At 34.0% G+C, this 20960-nt stretch overlaps 1 protein-coding gene and 1 pseudogene across 2 annotated transcripts in view; both read right to left on the reverse strand.

Moving 5' to 3' along the window:
• NR3C2 (nuclear receptor subfamily 3 group C member 2) overlaps positions 1-20960 on the reverse strand; it is a 746291-nt gene that overhangs the window by 703553 nt on the left and 21778 nt on the right. The window lies entirely within an intron of this gene.
• On the reverse strand, positions 18324-18442 carry LOC118612642 (annotated as a pseudogene).

A 20960-nucleotide genomic window follows, 5' to 3' on the forward strand; every position in this document is an offset into this window, starting at 1 on the left:
CTCCAGGCCAGTTGTTCCACTAAAAACTGCCCTACTGTCACATTAATTGTACTTACACAAACCATTTTTAATGTTGGTGATTATAACAGTGACTATAGAAGAGCTGAAAACTATGCAAGTTGATGAGTGGCAGAGAAGCTGCATTCATTCTCTAAAATAATTTTCCTTAATATTAAAAACTTCCCTTTAGATCTTTATATATTGTCCAATCCACCAATATGAAGAGAAATACTGTAGAAATTATTCACTTGACAGGAAGTAAGGGTTGACACAATCTAAACAATTGAGAAGGAATATCATAAAACACGGATCACTTAAAGGACATTTGAGGTCAGCAAGTGCCAGGAGGTGGTGCGGTACAGGGAGGAAACTCAATAGCAGGGTGTGGGGCACACACCCCAGAGCTGATCTGTAGAAAGTAAGCATTGCTGCCCTTCTTGTTCGCTGCTGCCCTGGTTCTTAAACATGCTCTGCCTTATTCATCACTGCTTTTTAAAGGAAAAGATAAGGTTTTTTGTATTTCCCTCAAAGGCGAATTTCAGCTAGATATAATACATAACATACCAAGAAAAATCATTTCAGTCCCTGAACTAATTCACTGAAGTGTAAAATGACACGATAAAGCTGACAGTGATCTAAATATAAAAGAAATCTGAAAAGGTAAGATTTCGCGTGTGTGTGTGTGTGTGTGTGTGTGTGTGTATACACACAATACATACATATATATATATAAGATTTCATATATATAAGCTTATATGTGTGTGTATATATATATATGTTTATGTCACTTAGAAATATAAAGCAAGGTAAGAGAGGCTCTAGAAAGAGGGAGGGAAGAAAGGGCAACTGTGATAGGTTAAAAAAAAAAAAAACAACTATAAAAACCTTTAAGCCCTAGAATTAAGAATAAAGAACGATGGGGAGAAAACAAATTATAAAGTAAACAGATGAAAACAGGAAGGGGTTGTTTACAAAATCTTAGTAAATATACTGAATGGAGAAATAGTGCATTTGTGATAGAAAATAATAAAGGGATAAAGCATATTATTCAAGGACCACATATTTAGGTACTGGAAAAAGTCATTGTCCAAGATTTTAAAAATATAACAGAAATATCTCACTTGGTTGTTGAAAATGCTAATTGTAAATGGATTTTCCTAAGTCGTTTCAATATTTAATCAAAAGAAGGCAGGTAAAATGCTGAGCAAAAATATTAGAAAGGGACTCTAAAGGAAACCTCCACAATTCAGCTTTCACCCACACAGCCTGCTCTTCATCAGCTGGATAGAAGATAGAAAGCTTAAGTGGGCACTTAAGCTCCTTCCCATGTGACCTGTTCTACCTCACTTTCCTCACTTCTCTCTCCTGCTCCCAACTTCTCTGCTTTTCAGCCAGACTGAACTATTCTGTCTTCCCCAGCGGAGCTCGCCACCACTTCCTCACTTCTTCTCAGGCCTTTCTCCTCCATGAGAATGGCCCTTCCCCTCAGCCCTTTGGTCACATGCCATAGCTTTGTACATGTTTCCAATTTTTTTTCCTCTTCAGAACATCCAATAATACATACTTTTCCTAGGCTGAATTTATTTTAATTTATTCTGGTTAATCATTTTTTCATGTTATGTGTTATATTTCATAAACTAAGATTATAATTAGTATGAACGCAGTCTTGCTTTGATACTATATAGATGTTCCCAAGTTGATTAGATTGGTGAAATATAGTAATGAGTGAGAGGTGACGCTTAATAAATGTCTGCTGTTTCATTAATAATAAGAATAGCTATCATATATTTAACACCGAGTAACTGCCAGGTTCGGGGCTAGATGCTTGATATCTGCTATAATAATCATAAAAACCATATCATAATAATACCTTTCTTTTCCTTTCTTTTTCTCTCCTCCCTCCTCTCTCTCTCCTTTCCTTCCTCCTTTCCTTCTTTCCTTCCTATTTTTCTTAGGGAAGAAGGCTTAGTAAGTACCCTCATTTAAAACATTTTTTAAAAATTTAGCCTTGCAAAAGGAAGACAGTAACTTGATCTATATATTTTTAAAATAAGTAATTTTATTCAAATATCAAAAAATGTTAAATCTATAGGTTTAAACACATAAAATTATAAAGTCTGAACCTCTTTCCAGCCAAACTAAACCTTCCAAGTCAGAAGGAAGTAGAATAATTTACTAAGCTAGATCACATACTCAGTTATCAATTATTTCAGAACATTATTCAGAGATGCTTGGTGAACAATTAATAACAACATATCCTGTCCTGCTTTTAAGCTCTGCTTACTTTCAGATATCTACTATTATTATAGAGTATGACCCTGAGAAAATAACACACTAAAATCTGAGCTTCTCATTTGCTTCACAATTAGCTAAGCATTTTTATAGCATGACAGTCACAGAACAGTTTTATATATATATATATATATATATATATATATATATATATATATATATATATATAATGTATACACACACACACACACACACACACACACACACACCTTTCGGTCACACATGTGCTTAGTCTTTTCACTTCTTTATTACGGCTAATTGACAGCCCTCAGCAAGCAATAAATTTTCACTTGATTATTCAAATTCTCTTAACTACTGGTTGGCAATCTTCTATTTTTTATGACAATAAAGAACATGTAATGCTTAAATATCTAGTTCTAAGAGGCAAACTCTTCAATTGTTTTAACGCTTTAAATTTTTTCTCATATTCTGAGATTAATTCAGTATTCACTGGAATTTTCTTTCAATTTTTTTTTATTTTTAACATTTAATATTGGTATTCCAGCTTAGATTGCATGTATGTATATATGCATGCATATATGCATGCATCTATCATCAATCAATCGATCTATCATCATCTATCTTATTGGTGTGATAAAATGTAAAAACGTTTATTTTGCCCCAAGTGGCCAATTAACTAACATCAGTTGTTTGCGGTATTTTCTGCCTTTCTGTATTCCAGTATCTGTTTTAGGGTTATCTGTTCTGTTCCCTTGATCTGTCGGCTTATTCCTATGCCAGTATCATACTGTTTTTAATTATTGGCTCTTATAATAGAATAAGTCTTCTTGTTCCAGTATTTAATTCTTCATTATTTTTGGACAGTTCTCCACTGTTTATCTTTTTCACATGTATTTTTGAATTATTTTTCCAAAGTCACAAAACAAAGTCCTTTGGGATTTTGTTTGGGGATTTCATTTTGAAGATACAAATTGATTTGGGAAGAATTGGCATCATTACAATATTTAATTTTCCCAACAGGGTAATCTAAACTTTATGTCTGTGAAAGATGAAACCTGTTTTCTTTCTATTATCATTTTGGGGAAAATGGCTGTGAACAAAATCTCAAATATTCCAAAACTGCTTGTGTGGTTTATGGATGAATAGGATCTTTAGTTTCTTTCATCTCACAGCTTCCCTGTTGAAACTTGTTTTTGAGCACTTTCATTGAGATGAACAGGAGTCCATAAGTGAAACCAGGTTAATAGTTCCAGAGAGACAGGCTTGGTCAAAAAAGGAGCCGACACACCTGGATGTAAAGAGGATTCTGCTATCTCTTGCCAGAGGTCTCTCTGCCCATAAGGTCACTAATCATTCCTATTCTTTCTTGTGCATTTTCCTGTCCTTTTGCTGCTGCCTCTCCATCTCCTCCACTCTGCCAGGCACATTTGCTCAATATGTGTTAATTGAATTAAGGTGCCAAAGGATGCTTAGTTCTAAGCTTCATGGTTGGCTTTCCAAAGGTTAATGAAAAGACTACTCCAGAGATAAGGAATCAATAATAAAATTAGAGCCAAGTTTTGAGGAAAAGTATATGCCTTTAACGACTGTTTTAGTATTTGGAAGAGGACTCATTGTCTCTTCATCATCGTCTCTAGCAAAGCTATCTGATTCACTCTTTTTTTCAGTTAGGAATTAAAGTGTACTTTATAGGAATACATTTCCCAGTAGCCATCCCACCCCTACCACACATGAACACTGAATGCTTTCTACTTTCTGACAAAAATAATTTCATCTCAAAGAGACAGCTAGGAGGATACAAGCTAAACCATCAACAGATTGTAGGCCTTGTGGTTGAAGAGGTTGAGAGGTCTATGGATTTCATTTCTGTCCTACCACATTTCCATCAATTATTGGCAATGTATGTGACACCACCAGGCTCTAGTGTCAGCTCATGATAGTTATGGGAGAAAAATAGCTTTTAAAATGTAAGTTTGGGTTTCAGAAACCAAGCAGATTCATGGTAGCCATAAGCAAGCTGAATAGTTCCTGCCTCTAGTGCTGGTTCTTGCATCCTCTGCCCTCTCTCACCCTTATGCTAGTTAACCCAAAATCCTCCTTGGAAAATGTTTGGAAATTTGATTCTCAACGGTATTACTAATACAAATGCTTTCCCATCCCACCCCATAGTAGCATTTAAAAATATCCATTTAAGCACTATCCATGTGTCTATTTTAAATGTTTACAAATGTAATATTTATAATAGAAAATTGATACTATATCTTCATACAGCTTCAAATATTTCAAAATGAAAAGCAAAATAATAAAATTTTCAAGTGGTACGTTATTGTGTCAAGACAGCAAGAAACAGAAGAGAAAGTGAGATGCTGAGTTGATATCCTCTTCCTTGATTCTATCTGGTATTAATTTCCTTAGGGTGACTCTCGAATTTGAGAAAGTCAAAGTCAGGTTACCTGGATGTCATGTCTACTCAGCACAGACTAACAGTGAGTGTATGCTCTGTAAACTGAGAAAGTGCAATCCAGAGGCAAGCGAAATGAAGGGCCTTCAGAGCATTCTTCAATTAGATGTTGGTTATTGTCTAACCAATCTGTTTACTATTTCGAAAGTGTTACTCTAGTCTCTCTAGATACCTGACTTTCTATTGCATTTTCACAACATTCTACAGCTACTGCTTGTTTTAGATCTATTTTTTATGACACGATGATAGCTTCTTCTCCTTGCTGTTGCTTGGGAAAAATGCTGTGAAAAATGTTTCATAAGATTTTCTTTTTTTTTTTCCTGTTTTTTTTTTTTTTTTGTCTGCCCTTTAGGTAACTCCTGTACACTCATTTCACATACAGCATAAAATTAGATTTTTTAGAAATTAGACTGCATGTCAGTTATGTATTAGAGCAATCTGTCATCTCCACTTTGGGTGCTGTCTCCAGCACCTGGTTCTCCAGGACTTATATTTCGGAAATATAGCAACGCATGTTACATGAACAGTGTCGGCAAGCCATTATTATTAATATGAGATTGTACATTATAAATATCAGACATCCTGGTGCAGCATTAGGGTATGGTTCTGTGGTTAAAACAGTAGAACATTCACACAACTACCAGGCAGAGGCAAATGAAAAAACTAAAACTATATGCTTCTATTAGTTTTAAAAGCTGAGTTAGAGAGCAGCAGCAACTTGGTCTTATGTAGCAATGGTTTAGGTCTCTCTCTCTCTCTCTCTCTCTCTTTCTCTCTCTCTATATATATATACATATAATTTTTTTTTTGCCATTTTATAAGTAAATCTGTAGCATATTTACCCTCCACCTCTCTTTATGCCTCCAGGATGGTCAGTGTGCAGCTTAGGCAACTACAAAACTAGAGGACTGTGACTCTTTTTGGATATTTGCTTAAGGTGGGAACCTCATTATAGTATCTGTTATTAATGCACATCCATTTTACAAAAAAGGATTCACGCCAGGAAGCACTCCAAAGGATCCAGTTACATTTTATCTTAAAAAGGTTGTATTTTAAACATCAGAATAAAACTGCTCACACAGTTGAATGGAAAGCAATGAAAAATAGTAAATGAATTGGTACGACCTCAACTTCTAGCATAGCTAAGCCAGGGGTTTTACACACACAGAGAGGTTGTGTGCCATTCAGGAAACAGTTCCCTCTGCAGTGATATGGATTGAGGCATACGTGATTATGAAATCATGAAGACATCAGGTTGTAAAACACAAGCCTCATCCATGTTTCTTGAAGATAATTATTTACAGGTGCAAATAGTGGGGTTCCATCATTAAGTACAGATGCATATTTTAGTCAATTCATGGTGATTTGTATTTTTCTGAGTGAAACTAGCATTTAAACTATGAAATATACAAAACTCTGAAAATGATTACAAATGTAGGTTATAAACATCTCACTCGTATGCCCATATGATATTTTTTATGAAGAAACATTTGAAATAAGCTTAATGTATTTAAAATTCTCTCAGTGTATTATTGGTTATCAGTTCACAGGCAATTACATATGAAGGCTTTTCAAAAATACTGTGTTAATGAAATGTATATATGGAAAGAGATTGATATAATCACTTTGTCTTTAAAATCTGATGTTTCGAACAGTATTAGACATGCATGAAAATGAGGTCTAATCCATAAGTACCCAGGCATCCAAGGAAGATTCTCCTGTTCATAGAACATATTTCTCTTACTATGAATTCACAATCTTAATATCTTTTCTTCATTATACATTTGACATGAGTTTTCTATACTTTGAAAAATTCAAGCATTTTTCCCTTACATAAGAGATGTGAACATAGAAATTTCTGATTGTGATACAAACAATTTGAAAAACTGTATTTTGTTTACATCATTAATACTCGGTATCACAATAATTACAAAATTAGGACTATATCTTTTATTTCTTATATGTCTATGCCGCTTTGTAAGATTATTGTGATTTTCAGGAATTATATTTTAATTGTGAAATTTGAAAATGAACTACCTACCATTTGACATCTTACAATACCAATTCTATCTAACTTGAGCTACTGTGTGTGGATATTTACAGAACTATACATTTTTCCCCTATATGTCTATTTGCAGAAATATCAATGCACTGATTATGTCATTTTCTACATCATGAAAGTAGTCAGTCATTTCTTGGTATTTGTCCATCTCATCACCCTTAATTGGTATTTACTTGGTCTTGCCATACTGGGTATATAGTACTGTGCTAAGTGCATGAAATAATTTAACTTTAAACAATTTGAGTCAATAATATCAGACAAACATACATATGCATATAGTGAATATGCAGCAGTGATATCTGTTGAACACAGAAGCATTCTTACCAGCTGCACTGCGCTTTGGTATCTATGGCATCACACCAGGAGGATACAGAGATCGTTTGGCTACTTTATTTATTTTCAGAGGTCATGTATCTGGCTTCTGTGTGTATGTATGTATGTGTATATATATATATATACACACACACACACACACACACACACACAAACATACATATACAGAGATACATATACAAATAGTTAAAATTTAAAATTCATTAGCTACAAACCCCCAAGTTCCACAGGATTAAAGAAGGCTTTTTTTTCTTATTTGAGCAAAAAAAAAATAATTTTGATATTGATGAGATTTCCTAATTTCAAAAATATTAATAATATCCACCAATCTATCATTGAAGTCTCACAGAAGGCATGGTGCTTCTGCATGGAAGTTTTACTGAATATTTTTATTTATTATTTTAATTACTCCATCTGTTTGCATGAAAGACATTCCTATCAAATCAGTGTACTTGCTTCCAAAATTTGGGAGGCAGAACATCACAATACACAGAACAACAAAGAGATTAAAAAATAATTGCTACATTAAAAACAAATAAATGAACTTGTTTTCCATTGTCCCCATCCTGTTTAGATACAACAAAGAAAACCTGAGGCATGTTTAGATAAGTATAGTTATTAGCTAGCTAGCTGTTAAAGTCACAATTTCTTTGAAACTTCAATTAGCAGTTGTCATTTGGTTGATAATTTACATTCCTGATTCTGTGGCCAGGCCTAATCTCTAAATATTTACATTTGTATTTAACCTCTTGGTTCAAGCTAAATGTAGTAGTGAATGTGAAATCAGTAAAAAAAAAAAAAAAAAAAAGTTCAATTAGAAAACACAGATCTTTGGTTGCAGTTAGGAATGAGGAAAGACAAGCACTCACTTGGCCTGAGAGACAAGTGCAAGTCAGAAAGTAAGGCATGTGCACACTGCGCTACTGTAACATTAGTGTTCTATTCCTTTTTTATTAATGGCCAATACTGAGGTGTGTTTCAGCTAAAAATATGCATATAACATAGCTCCCAGGAGCCTAAGAACACTCTTGATTTACTTTGTCAAGAAGGAGGAAATTCCAGTTTTGCTAGTCTATAGGTATGCTGGATTTTTGTTCTCTTCAAGGAAGCCAAGTACAGATAAACTAATGTTTTTTAAAAAAATAAAAACTGGCCTCCTTCTATAGACTAAGGATATTTTTTGTACCGCAGATTTTAAACCTTATTTTATGATTGTTCCATTCAGTCAAAGCAATAGAAAATAAATTATTATATGACTCAAATGAAGTAAACTAAACTTTGGTTTAAGGTTAAGATAGTACATGGAAAAGTGTACTTGAAATCACGAAAAACAAAACAATGTATTTTTGCAGTAAAGAATGGCTTGAGAAACTTCAAGAATTGGTTCAACCTCAGCAAACTGTGTTAGTTGGTATTATACACCATGAAAAAATCAACATGATACAGTAAAAGGCATTTCTACCATCTTTAAAACACCTGTATGTAAACCATTGTTTATCTGCTCTGAACTCTGAAATACAAGGGTAAAACAGGCTTTGGGCTTTTTATTGATCTGGTTTTTTTTATTACTATTATTTCTGAGTTTCAGTAAGTTACAGATTTTGAATCTATAAACCCATTGTGAGTCTTTCCCCAGTAACAGAGATGGTATCAAAAGAGTACCCTACAACTGGGGAGTTAAACAGTGGCCTGCACAAAATTGCCTCTGTCTTTCTATGTCTTCTGGAAAGATAGGATGTAGTGAATACTGGTAAGTCCTCATATCTCATACAAGCGGTCCACACCAGTCACCCAGAGGACCTGTGATCTCGGGACCGCCTGAACCCTGAACACTATCCTAACCATCTGATATCACGGAACTTTGCTAGGCCAGCTTCAAGTTGTTAGTAAAACACAAGGATGGTGCTTCATTCCTATGTTGTTATGAAAATGAGGTTGGCAGGGAAGAAATATGTAAATTATCTTTTGAAGGTCAAGCTAATTCAGTCTGTAGGGATGTTGCATGCTAAGAGCCAGAATAAGGAATCACAAGCCAGCAGAGCTAGCACCTGGGCATGAAAATGTCAATGAGGCCACAGCAACATGACTGAAAATGCTGGGAGCTGTAGCAAATTGCATTTTCCAGACTCCTCTCAGAGAGAACTGCAAATAATTGGGGGAAATGCTGCGATAAGCTGCTTGTTTACCCTTGCAGCCCCAGCCAAATATGGGACCTGAAACAAGTAGGTGCTAAATAACATTCTTAAATTAATAATCGTGAAGTATAAATCATGGGAAGTGTGACCTCCCGTGCCATGTTCAAGTGGGAAATGATTACTTTATAGCTTGCAAAATGCTTTCTAAGGAGGGGTCCCTCTAAGGAACATTTCTCTTATTCTAAAATGCCTTATAAAGGATATTTGCTCCTTGAGTAGAGAATGAAAGCTAAATTGCTCTGCTCATTGGAGAGACTGATTTCTAAACCAACACTCTTCTGCTCCTACCCTTCTCAGTGTTCAGACTGCTAATATATATTCATATTCAAAGATTATCGGTTTGATGAAGTGCCAAATTATTCATTTGCTCTGTGTGTCCACACATCTCACTCAGTTTGACCCTGAAAGTGACACCAAGACTTTAGACTAGTTATATTTTCTTGAAATTCTAGTTCCAGCTCTGTTAGCACATTCATTTTAGCTCCTCGACAAGAACCCCTGTTCATACTCATGACTCAATGGCTAATTTTGTTCTAATGAAAAGCCTCCCCCCATGCCCTGTCCTGAGGGGGAAAAATAAAAAAAGCCACAGGGGTTTAGAGCTGGCGGCACTGTTTCCAGTGAAATAATCAATAGAAGCTGGGTTTTTTGTTTGTTTGTTTGTTTGTTTATTTGTTTGTTTTTATGTAAGGTAGCAGGGAGGAAATTTTTAATTGAATTTCATTAGGAATGAATTCAAATTTTAAAATATCTGAGACATGAATATTTCTAGACATGAGATATTTTTAACTCTAAGAGTAAAAAGATTGAAGTGTATTAATTTAGACAGTACATGTATTTGCACGATTTCATTTCGATGCTTTAAAACAATTGGTACCCAGTAAAACACCCAATTTATTTTAATGAATCATCAGCTACACACAAGATGACGAAGAGACTGCTAAGAAGAAATCTATTAAATCTTCCTGCAATTCTTATTGAAAACATCAGGCCACCAGGACATCAGGTGGGGCATTTCATTTCCATGTATATAACAGACTATAGAAACTTTCTCTGCAATAATTACAGAGGTTAGATTTAAACAATGAATGATTTAAAAAAAAAAAAAAAAAAAAAAAAAAACTCTAATGCTTTAAAGAACGTGGTTCTTTGGAATGTTTCTCATAATGGGATTCCTGAATGAAGTATCTTGCATTGTTTAATCAAACCATGATACATGTTAAGGATAGACCAAAGACTCAAATACAGCCAAGTTATAATTCTTATAAAAATGTCTTATTGGTGAAATTCAGCCTACAGTGTCTCTTCTTTCACTGTCAGAATTTCTGAATATTTATGAAAGGGGATTACCTAAATCCTTCATTGAAATGTTACAGTGCATTATTTCCCTGACTTTTGTTTCTGGGTTACCACTTTTAAAAACCTCTGATAAGTCAAGGAGAATGAGGAGCAAAAAGCCTATTACGCAAAGAACTAAAATCAGATCAATTTAAAAAAGAAATCAAAATACGAGGAAACAGAGAGAGACAAAATTCTGAATATGTTAAATACCAAAAACAATTTGGGAATATCGAGACATTTTTGTCAACTTTCAATTTTATTTTCTAGAGTATCCAAACTGCAAAGCCCCAATTTTTGAAGGCTGTAGAAAGACTTAAAGAAAGATGATGCTGATGATAAAAGCTTGAAAATTCCTTTTGTTGATCTAGTATTAAATTGAGAAAATAAACGTTTAAAAGGAATCTCTATTTTCTGTTTCCCTTTGAGATTTAAAGTTCATTAGTATTATCATTTTGGATCAAAACACTATAATAACAATATTACTGAATCTTATTCTTACTAATCTTATTCTTATTAATTTTAATCTTATTCAAAAATGCATGAAAATACTTCTGAGCTTTTCTCTACTAGCCTACTTTGCCCCATAAGCAGGATTAGTTTCAAGAAAATGCTTCTGCCAGAGAAATGTCTAATCACGGTCTCTAAATTTACTACGCCACTGTTTGTAAATATCAGTAGCAAATTCCTAGACTGAGTCAGTATAGGCTTTTAAGAGGTGAGAGGAGCACTGGGGTAGGTAGGATGGGACCAAAATCTCAACTACACTTCAGGGCAATTTCTTGGACTGTGACTCCAGATGGCTATTTCCCTAGCACTGAATATTTTGCTATTTCAGTCTGTCAAATCTTGAAGTTCACCTGGTTGTTTTCTGTGAGACTGTTTAAAAATAATATCAATATGTCTGATGGCAAATATCATTTATATGTGTGCATATCTATAATTTTTAATACTGAAAAACTCAGAAAATAACAAAGATAAAAATCATGCCTAAACCTATCACCTAGAGTAATGACCATCAACATTTTTATGTATATATATTTACAATAATTTGTCTATGTATAGATGTAATTTGAAGACATTAAATATTCTAAACTTGGTAAAGTGTGTGTAAATAGTTTCACATGCTATTTTTAATATCTGCATATTTTATTCTACAAATGTACCTTACTGTTTTAAACAATGGATATTGTTGGGCATTTAGATTGTTTTAAATTTCATGCTATAATAATTCTGCTACAGAATTTAGGAAATCATTGAATAGTACACCTATAGCATTCTTCTAAGGATAAAGACTGAAAAGCAGAATTTTTAAAATTGACTTTGCAACAGTCAATTTTAATTATGATTTCCAAGATTTGGATCTATGTTATTCAGGGTAGGTAGGCTAACTGCTATAGCAAACAACTTCAAACTCTCAGAGCCTCACTGCAACAAAGATTTTTTTTTTTTGCTCACACTGAGTCTCATGAGGATGTTCTTGATCAGTGGTTCTCCTGGGTGGCTCTTCTCCAAATAGTAAACTCAGGATCCAGGCTCCATTTACTATATGTTCCACCATCAAGGAGTCCATGTGGACTATCCTATGATGTCTCAGAATGTCTTACAGACTAATCTTTAGATAAAGAGTTCAACTGTAGTTTTCTAAAATAGCATAATACCAGAGATATTTTCAATGTTTAAAAAGGCGGAATTTGCTCTTTCCTTAGGGAATTACCACTGAAGAATCTAATACTTTGTCTTTTCAACTCAACCAATAAAAGTATGACTCTTTTTAAAGGTATTCTTTTTAAGTGTACCGTATTCTCTACAATTGTGGCTACATTTGCTACTAGTGAAAAAAAAAAAAACTGATTAGTTGCTCTCACACAATGAAATGGGTGATTGCTAGCTCTGCTGTCTCCCTTTTACATCCTCCTGAGAAACAAGCTGCTTGTTTTGCTTCTAATGCCTCGTAAATTATTTTATTTTCACTGTAAAAATTAAGGCAGAGAAATCAGAGAGAGGAGGGAGAGGGAGGAAAGGAGGAAGGAAGAACAGGGAGGGAGAAAGAGATATAGATGGGTGATAAAGATAGAAATAGAAAATATGACAAAGAAAAGAAAAATATAAAATGATCACAAAGTGATACGATTGCTTTCAAATTATACCTTGGTAGACTTGCCTAGTGATGGAATAGCTAAAAACATGCTACAAAATATTACTATCATCAGGCAAATTAGAGAGGAAAAGTATAATTTCAGAAAACAAAACTATCATCAGGGACGCTGAGAAAGTGAATTGAGAATACAGTTAAGTTTCTGTTTTGACTTAACTGAGTAGGAAGAATAGCTTAAAATGCACACTCATATTTACAAATTTGAAAATAAATAGTCTGATGCATTTTAAAGTGTCAACTGTCATTTTCTTCTATACCAGTTTTTCTCTTTTTGAGGCACAGACCAAACCCAGACCCACAGACTTTAACTTCTGGTTTAGTTCCTGTTTATATTATGGAGGTAAAGCATGGCTTTGTGGTTTCCATCAGTCTACTTTATCTTTTGTTTCTGCTCTCCCTTACTCCTCTCTTTTTCAACTATTCATAACCCAGTGACAATCACAACAAACTTGAATTTTTTCCTTTGACTATTTTCCTTTAAGAATTTACTTCCAAGTAGCACCATTCACCATTACACTATTCATAAAATAGATTCCAAATGATCTTAATCAAAATAGGAAACTTTATCTTTGAACACAATGGATAGATTTAGAAATTTCTAGAAATAATTTCAAATAAAAACAACTGCAGAGGCTTCAGTGGACATGCTGAACATGGTATGTGAGAAAGGGAAAAATAACGAAAAATATTCTAACAATGGCCAAAATAGCAAAGACTACCTAGTATGGTCTAAAACAACATCAGATTATTCTACTAGCTCAGTGTCTAGCAAGGATAAAAGATAGTGCACTCGATTTGATTAAATAGGATATATTTTAATAAAGAGGTTACTTGAAAGGGTGAAGGCAATGTTAGAGAAACCAACAAAGAAAAATTCTGTAACCCAAAACTAGTAACATGGGGCATCATGTCCATCTAAACACCTGAAGGGACAAAGGGAGGGGGGAGCAGGCACCAAAATTCAGAGAAATTAGGTGCTAGCTGATAGCAGCTTTGACCTTTAGAAGAAAGATGTAGTCAACCCTCAGCAACCTTCCAGGTAGAAAGCTAAGGAATTAAATATACTGACTTTACTATTAGTTTTCAGCCAGTAGCTTCCATTGGTTGAACCCAACTGGAAGTCAAAGGTCAAAGGGACTTTTTGCTGCAGCACAAAAAGGTCAGTTTCTCAGGACCCAGAATGGAGATAGGTAGAGAGTGGTTCTGGAGTAACAAACAAGTTACTGAGCACTGCCTCCCAAGTGGTATCCTCACTCCTGTACAAGCCCTTCCATCATCTTTTTAGAGAAGCCAGAGGGACCCTTTGAAAATATAAATCATTTTATGTCATTCTAGTGCTTAAGACACTGAAATAGCTTTTCCTGACACTTAGGAAAAAATGTAAAATCCTTATTATGATCTAAAATTTCTACATGATCTCATTCCTGGCTACTTTTCCAAAGCAATCTCTAATTATTCTTCTCATTTCTTACTCTGCTCCAGCCACAATAACCTTCCTACTTTTCCTCAAAATTCCACATTCCTTCTTGCTTTACACCTGCTAATCTCTCTAGCTGAAAGCTTTCTGACTTTCCCTCATTTTATTGTTTTTAAGAGGTCTTCTCAGATTTACTCACCTAAAATAATAGCCTTTATTATTCTCTATCTCCTCACCTTATTTTATTTTACATTTCTTCAGGGCAATTATCACCACCTACTTATTATCTCCCTTCCTCTATTAGAATATAAGTGCTATGAAGGCAAGAGCTTTGGCTAGGTAGTTGCCTTCTGTGTCTCTACGGCTACAACAGACCCTTATTTCTTATGAATAAGAAATATAAATTGAACAAGTAGAGGAATACAGGACAATTCTTTTTTTCCTAATTCAGGGAAATTTTCCAAAATTTTCCAAAATCCCTTCACGCAATACTGAAGATATCTGAGCATTTTGGGTCATGGGCCCACAGCTGCTGAGGAATGGAAGGACAGGGAAGAAATAAAGAGTTGGAGACACTTATGTGGGGGTGGGAAGCAGAGTGATTTCTCAAAAGGAAGGACTGCATTGTTCAAAATAAAGTGGAAGAGACAAAGCACAATTTACATGAGTTCACTGATTGCCACTAGCTTTAAACAGTCTAAAAAGAGTACATATTGGTTGTTGAAAGCAAGCTGTGAGCATTGAGCTTTCTTAATGTTGAAAGAACTTGGGAGTTGCATGCTGTACAAAAGTATTGCTATGAATAAAATAAAGACTCAAGCAAGTATTTATTGCTGGTATTACTGATGATGGTGAGGATGGATTATGGCTGTATTGTTTGTGTTTTACATTTTCTGAAATAAAAATAAAGAATTACATTCTTCCTTGAGCTTTTCAGGAAACTTTCTAAATTTTCTTTCTAGATGGAAAATATGTACAAAGGCTGAACAAGCATTTATTTGCTACTTCTGGATTTTTTTGGTGGTGTATCTTTCCCATTCCCCATAGTATATATTTCATTTTCAGGTTTGAATATTGATTAAATACCTATAACATGTGAAATGCTCATGATTTATCATTTTTAATCCTCACAAAAGTTCTGCAACTTAAGTATCACTATCCACATTTTACAGATGAGTAACTAACTGTGTTTGTTATCTACTGCTGTGTAACATATTGCCACAAACTTAGTGGCTTAAAATAACTAACATCTATTATTATTTAATAATCAAAACAAGACAAGAGGTAATGTATCACTGGCCTGGTCTAGAAGTGAAAATTTCAAGACATACTTTGTAGGCAGTATCAGCAGGATTTGCTGAGGGGTCAGATATGGGGTAGGTAAGAAAACAGAAAAGATCAATATAACTTCTGAGGCTGACTTTAAATAGATGCCCTTTACTAAAATGAGCATGAGTGATATAGAAATAGGTTGGGTGGAAAGAATGAGAGTTTTATGTTCAGTATATTAAGTCTGAAGCATCTGGGAGATAGCCAAGTAGAGATATTAAAGATGAACTAGACCTTAGAGTTGTGGAATTCAAAGAAGAGTTCTAGACTAGAGAACACCCTAAGTGGAGGCTTTGGCCCTAAATCTCCATGAAATTTGATAGTGAAGTAGTCTAGATACATATAGAAGACTAGACGAGGGGCAGAAGAAAGAGGTCAGAAGTTTTCTCTAAGTGTCTAGTTCAGAGCTAGCTCAGTTTCTTGCCTTAGGCTATTATTATTATTATTATTATTATTATTATTATTATTTTCAGGGGATGATGCAGGAGAAAAGCATCTCTCAGGTGGTGGCTAAAAACAGAATATGAGAGAGAAAGAGAGAAAGAGAGAGAGAGAGAGAGAGAGACAGAGAGAGAGAGAGAGACAGAGAGAGACAGAGAGAGACAAAGGGACAGATGGAGGGCAGGCCCAAATTTCAAAAGTTGTCCATTTCAGGGCTTCAGAGAGCATCAGACATAGATTACTCTGAAACACCAGTGATTCCCAAGAAAGAATCAATCTGGGGGTTTTGCCTTACTACTTTTGAAGCACAGGGGAAGGAGTTTAAAGAGAGAGAAAAGGAAAGAAAGATTATTCTTTTTCTCGGCTTTCTGCTGTTCAGCTTTGTGCTCCTTTCTTCACATAGTGAAAGATTCTATCCACTAACAGTCTATAAAAATGTCCTTAATACTGAACAGTTCAGAGCTGCATTCATCCTTCTTGGTAGGAAAGAAAATTAGAAGACTGCCTGATAATTCTGTTTTCTGGAGGTCTCCTTGGTCCACTGGCTAGCTAGGAACATCTAGGTTGTCACGGTCATATAGTGGCACTCTACTTTTTCTGACCTCAAGCCCTTAGGAAAGAGAGAGTCAAGGGCTTGTGACCAAGGTCCCTGAGGGCTATCTCCTAATCAATGGCCCTAACAAAAGCATTTACCTGTGTTCTAAAAAATATTTCATTCTCCATCAGAGGGGTCCTAGGTTGCTGGGTTTCTCTCGCTCTCCGAGCCTGAAATTCATACAGTTATGGTGTCTATATGTCCTTTTTAAATGACAATAATACTTATAGTACATCAAAATGAAGACTGTGCTGACCATGCATTCGTGGATTAGTTGTGTTTGGATTTTAATCAGGTATAGCTGTCCTTTCTCATTTAATGGCTCCTGAGCTTAAATTTAAGAGAGAGAGAGAGAGAGAGAGAGAGAGAGAGAGAGAGAGAGAGAGAGAGAGAAAGTGATTTTTATTATTACAAATAGAATAGAACTGAATGAAGCTACAAATGTAATTTTTATATCGAACTTATTCCCTTTTATACATTTAAAATTAAGGGGAGAGGTGTTAACTAAACCCTGTTGGTGTTGATTATAGCTTCAAATTTACAGATTTTTTTCTTTTGCAAAAATAAGAGATGTGATTTTTTTTTCATTTTACTGAAATACAACTTCAATTAAACTAGTAATAACAAACTGAATTATTTTTATAAGCATAGTCAGTGAGAAATTCAAGCTTGTTGATCTCAGTAAGAATTCAATAATCAGAGACTACAAATTTGTCCAGCATGTATTAACGACTGCTTCCATTTTCAGGAGATAACTAATCATGTTACAAAAGCCTCTCCATGCTGGGTCTTTTTGTCACCATCTTGTGTTTTACTCATTCTTTTAGCCTAGTAATGCTTTCATTGGATCATTCCACCATCTCTTGACATTTTGCATCCTCTTCTGTTCCTGGCCACAGCACTAACCAAATTCAGGCTTGAAAATATCCTGCTTTTGGCATAGAGCTCATCCACAAATAAGTTTCTTATTTTCTTAATTTAGTTTTGAAGTGACAATAGATGTCTATGTCACTGGTAAAGCTATTCAAAAACAATCGTGGTATATTCTTCTCTTGCTAATTCCTTTCTCCAGAGTTTGGTGGGTACCTTTAACTTCCCTCAGAGGCCATTTTGGTTACAGCACTTTTTTCCTAAGAAAGGCAAGATGCAGGCCATCTTCATGGTTCAGAGTTAAAAAATCTCAATCTGGTTGTGTACGTTGATTTACTTCTTCCATCTGGACTCACTCTGTTCCCTCCAGATACCCTGAACAGTCTTTCAAATTCATCAACAGCTTTCCCCATTGAGTGGTGCTTTATATAGCCTTTTATGGATACAGAGCTGTCAATGTTTCTTCTGCAATATTTGTTTTGAATTCAAAGATTACCTGCTGGATATCCCTGAGATAGTTTGCTGGTGATGGAAAATAATGGTGGCAGTTTTCCAATCCCCACACTGTCCTCCATAATCCAAGTTGGCAGTACGAATACTGTAGTCTGTTTTTCCACTTGTGAGAAACCTCTTACAGACAGGCTGTAAACAGCTTGGGTGGTATTGTCATGACACTAACTTTTCTGCCTACTCTTTTTAGATTTTCTGCTTATTACTTTGTTCACATGTGTCTAAAAATGTTACTGAAGGCCTTGGAGACAGTTTTTTTTGTTTGTTCGTTTATTTGTTTGTTTGTTTTTTAGGCAAGGCAACCCTTTGTTGACCTCACAGATTGCAAGGACCCTGTCAGCTTCCAATCCATTATTTTTTATGCCTACAGCACCTGATCTTCCTAGGTGGTCTCCCATCCAAGTACTAACTAGGCCCAACCCTGCTTAGATTCCAAGATCAGATGGGATCGGGCTTGTTCAGAGTGGCATGGCCATAGATGACAGTTTCCATTCAACTTTTACACTGTCAATTTTTTTTAATTTAGGTAAAATTTGCATATAAATATATGAATGTGTACAATTCAATGAACTCCAACAAATCAAACACTCCAGTTTTAAGGTATTTTTATCATCCACAAAAAAGTTTCTTCTATTTTTTATCCAATAAGTCTACACACCTCTTAACCACTATTTTGATTTCTATCTTCACATTTTTTAACTTTATATAAATTTAATCAAAAAATATCCTTTTCTGTTTCTGGTTTCTTTTAGTTATGACAATTCTGAAATTCATCAATGTTACGGGGTTTATCAGTGGTTTATTCTTTTCTTATTTTTGAGAAGTATTCCATTTTGTGACTGTGCCATAATAATATGTTTATCAATTCTTCTGTTGATGAAAGTTTTGAGTTGTTTCCAGTTTGGGACTAGTATAAATAAAGCTGTTATAAGCATTTATATAAAAGTCTCTTCTGGACCTTTGTTTTAAATTCTCTTGGGTAAATACATAGGTGTTAGAATTGCTGGGTTTGGGTGTAAGTGTATATTTGATTTCACAAGAAACTGCCAAAGAGCTTTCAAAAAAAAATTTGTATCATTTAATACTCCTAACAGCAATACATGGAAGGTCCAATTTCTCAACATTCTCACTAATGTTTGGTATAAGCTGTCTTTATTTTACTTTTTTGGAGCAGGTATGAGGAATGTGATTATAGCAGATCTGATTTCCATTTACATTTCCCTAATGATGTTCAGAACATTTTTGTGTATATTTTTCACCAGTTGTTTATCTTCTTTTGCAAAGTGTCTAAGTCTTCTTGCTCATTTTTTGTTTTCTTTTTATTTTCATTTTTAATATTTTGTATATTATAGATAAAAATGCTTTCTCACCTTTATATATGTATTCCCAGTCAACGTCTTGTCTATTTTCTTAATGGTGTCTTTTGATGAGCATTAAGTTTTATTACATTTCAATGAAATCTAATTTATCATTTTTTTTCTTTTATGGCCATTGGTTTCTTCATGCTCCCTGAGAAATATTTGCTTACAATACTATGAAAATATCTGCCTATGTTTTTTTTTTTAAAGATTTATAGATTTAATGTTTAGATCTATAATCATTCTTGAATTATTTTTTGGTTATAGTGGAAGGTAAGATCTGTTTCATTGTTTGCATGTTTTATCCATTTTTAAAGCACTATTAAAAAGATTTTTCTATCTCTACTGGCATCTTAATAGTGAAAAACTTTACTGTATGAGTATGGGTTTATTTATAAATTTTCTTTTCAGTTCTACTGCTCTGTTAGGCTACCTGCATGTCAATGCTATACTGCCTCGATTACTGTAGCTTTAGAATTATTCTTAGAATCAGGTATCATGACTCCTGCAATCAGGTATCATGACTCCTGTTCTTTTTCAAATCTGTCTTTGCTTTTCTAGCATCTTTGCATTTTCATATACATTTTAGAACTGGCCTGTCATTGACTTTAAAAAAAAGGCTGCTGGAATTATAAATAGGATTTTTTTGAAATGAGAAATGACTGTTGAAGTTTGTTAAATATTTTTGCATCTATCTGGGATGATATTTTCATTCTATTTTGTAAACATGGAAAATTAAACTGATTATTTTTCAAATGTTAAACCAACCTTGCATTTCTGGGATTAACCTCAGTGTGTCCTAATGTACTTTTTCATATGTTACTGGAATCAATCAATATTACTAAGAGATATTATCCTGCAATTTTTTTTCTTTTTGCAATGTTTTTGCAAGGTTATGGTATCATAGTTATGCTGACCTCAAAAAACTAATAGTAAAGTAACTCCCGTTTCTCAATTTTCTAAAAAAAAATTGTATAACAGTGATATTATTTTCTGCTTAAAGATTAGATAAAATTCACTAATTAAACCATTTGCATCTGGATTTTGGGAGGGAAGGAAGAGAGATTTCTTACTACATTTTCAAGAGTCTTTGGTACATTCAGAGATATTTAAATTCCTGTTCTTCACATGTTAATATTTTTCAGGAAATTTTTCTATTTTATTTAGGTTGTAGAATTTACTACATAATGTTTATTAATATTTCCTTATTACATTATGATTTTTATGCAGTCTGACAATCTTTGCTTATTAATTGGAGTGTTTATATTTAACAAAATCTTTGTTATGGCTAAATTTAATTCTAACATTTTTATGTTTCTTAGTTTTCTAATCTGTTTTCTTTCTATTTTCTTCCTATCCTGCATATTATTTTTGTCAAAAAATTATTTAGTGTTTTATTTTGAATCTTACTTTGGCTTTCTAACACTTTATATTTTTTAGTGATTGGCCTAGAGTATAATATGCATTATTACAATTTTCCTAGAGTTAATATTGTGATTCGAACATTCACTGAAAATGTATAAATCTCTCAAAATGTAATTAACCTTTTCCTATTTTTCAAACTACTGTTGTTATTTAACTACTACATCTGTTATAAAACCCATAATACAATGTTATTTATTTTATGCTCTAAAAAGGAG

This window comes from Rousettus aegyptiacus, unplaced genomic scaffold (assembly GCF_014176215.1).
Source record: "Rousettus aegyptiacus isolate mRouAeg1 unplaced genomic scaffold, mRouAeg1.p scaffold_m13_p_16, whole genome shotgun sequence".
NCBI lineage: Eukaryota > Metazoa > Chordata > Mammalia > Chiroptera > Pteropodidae > Rousettus > Rousettus aegyptiacus.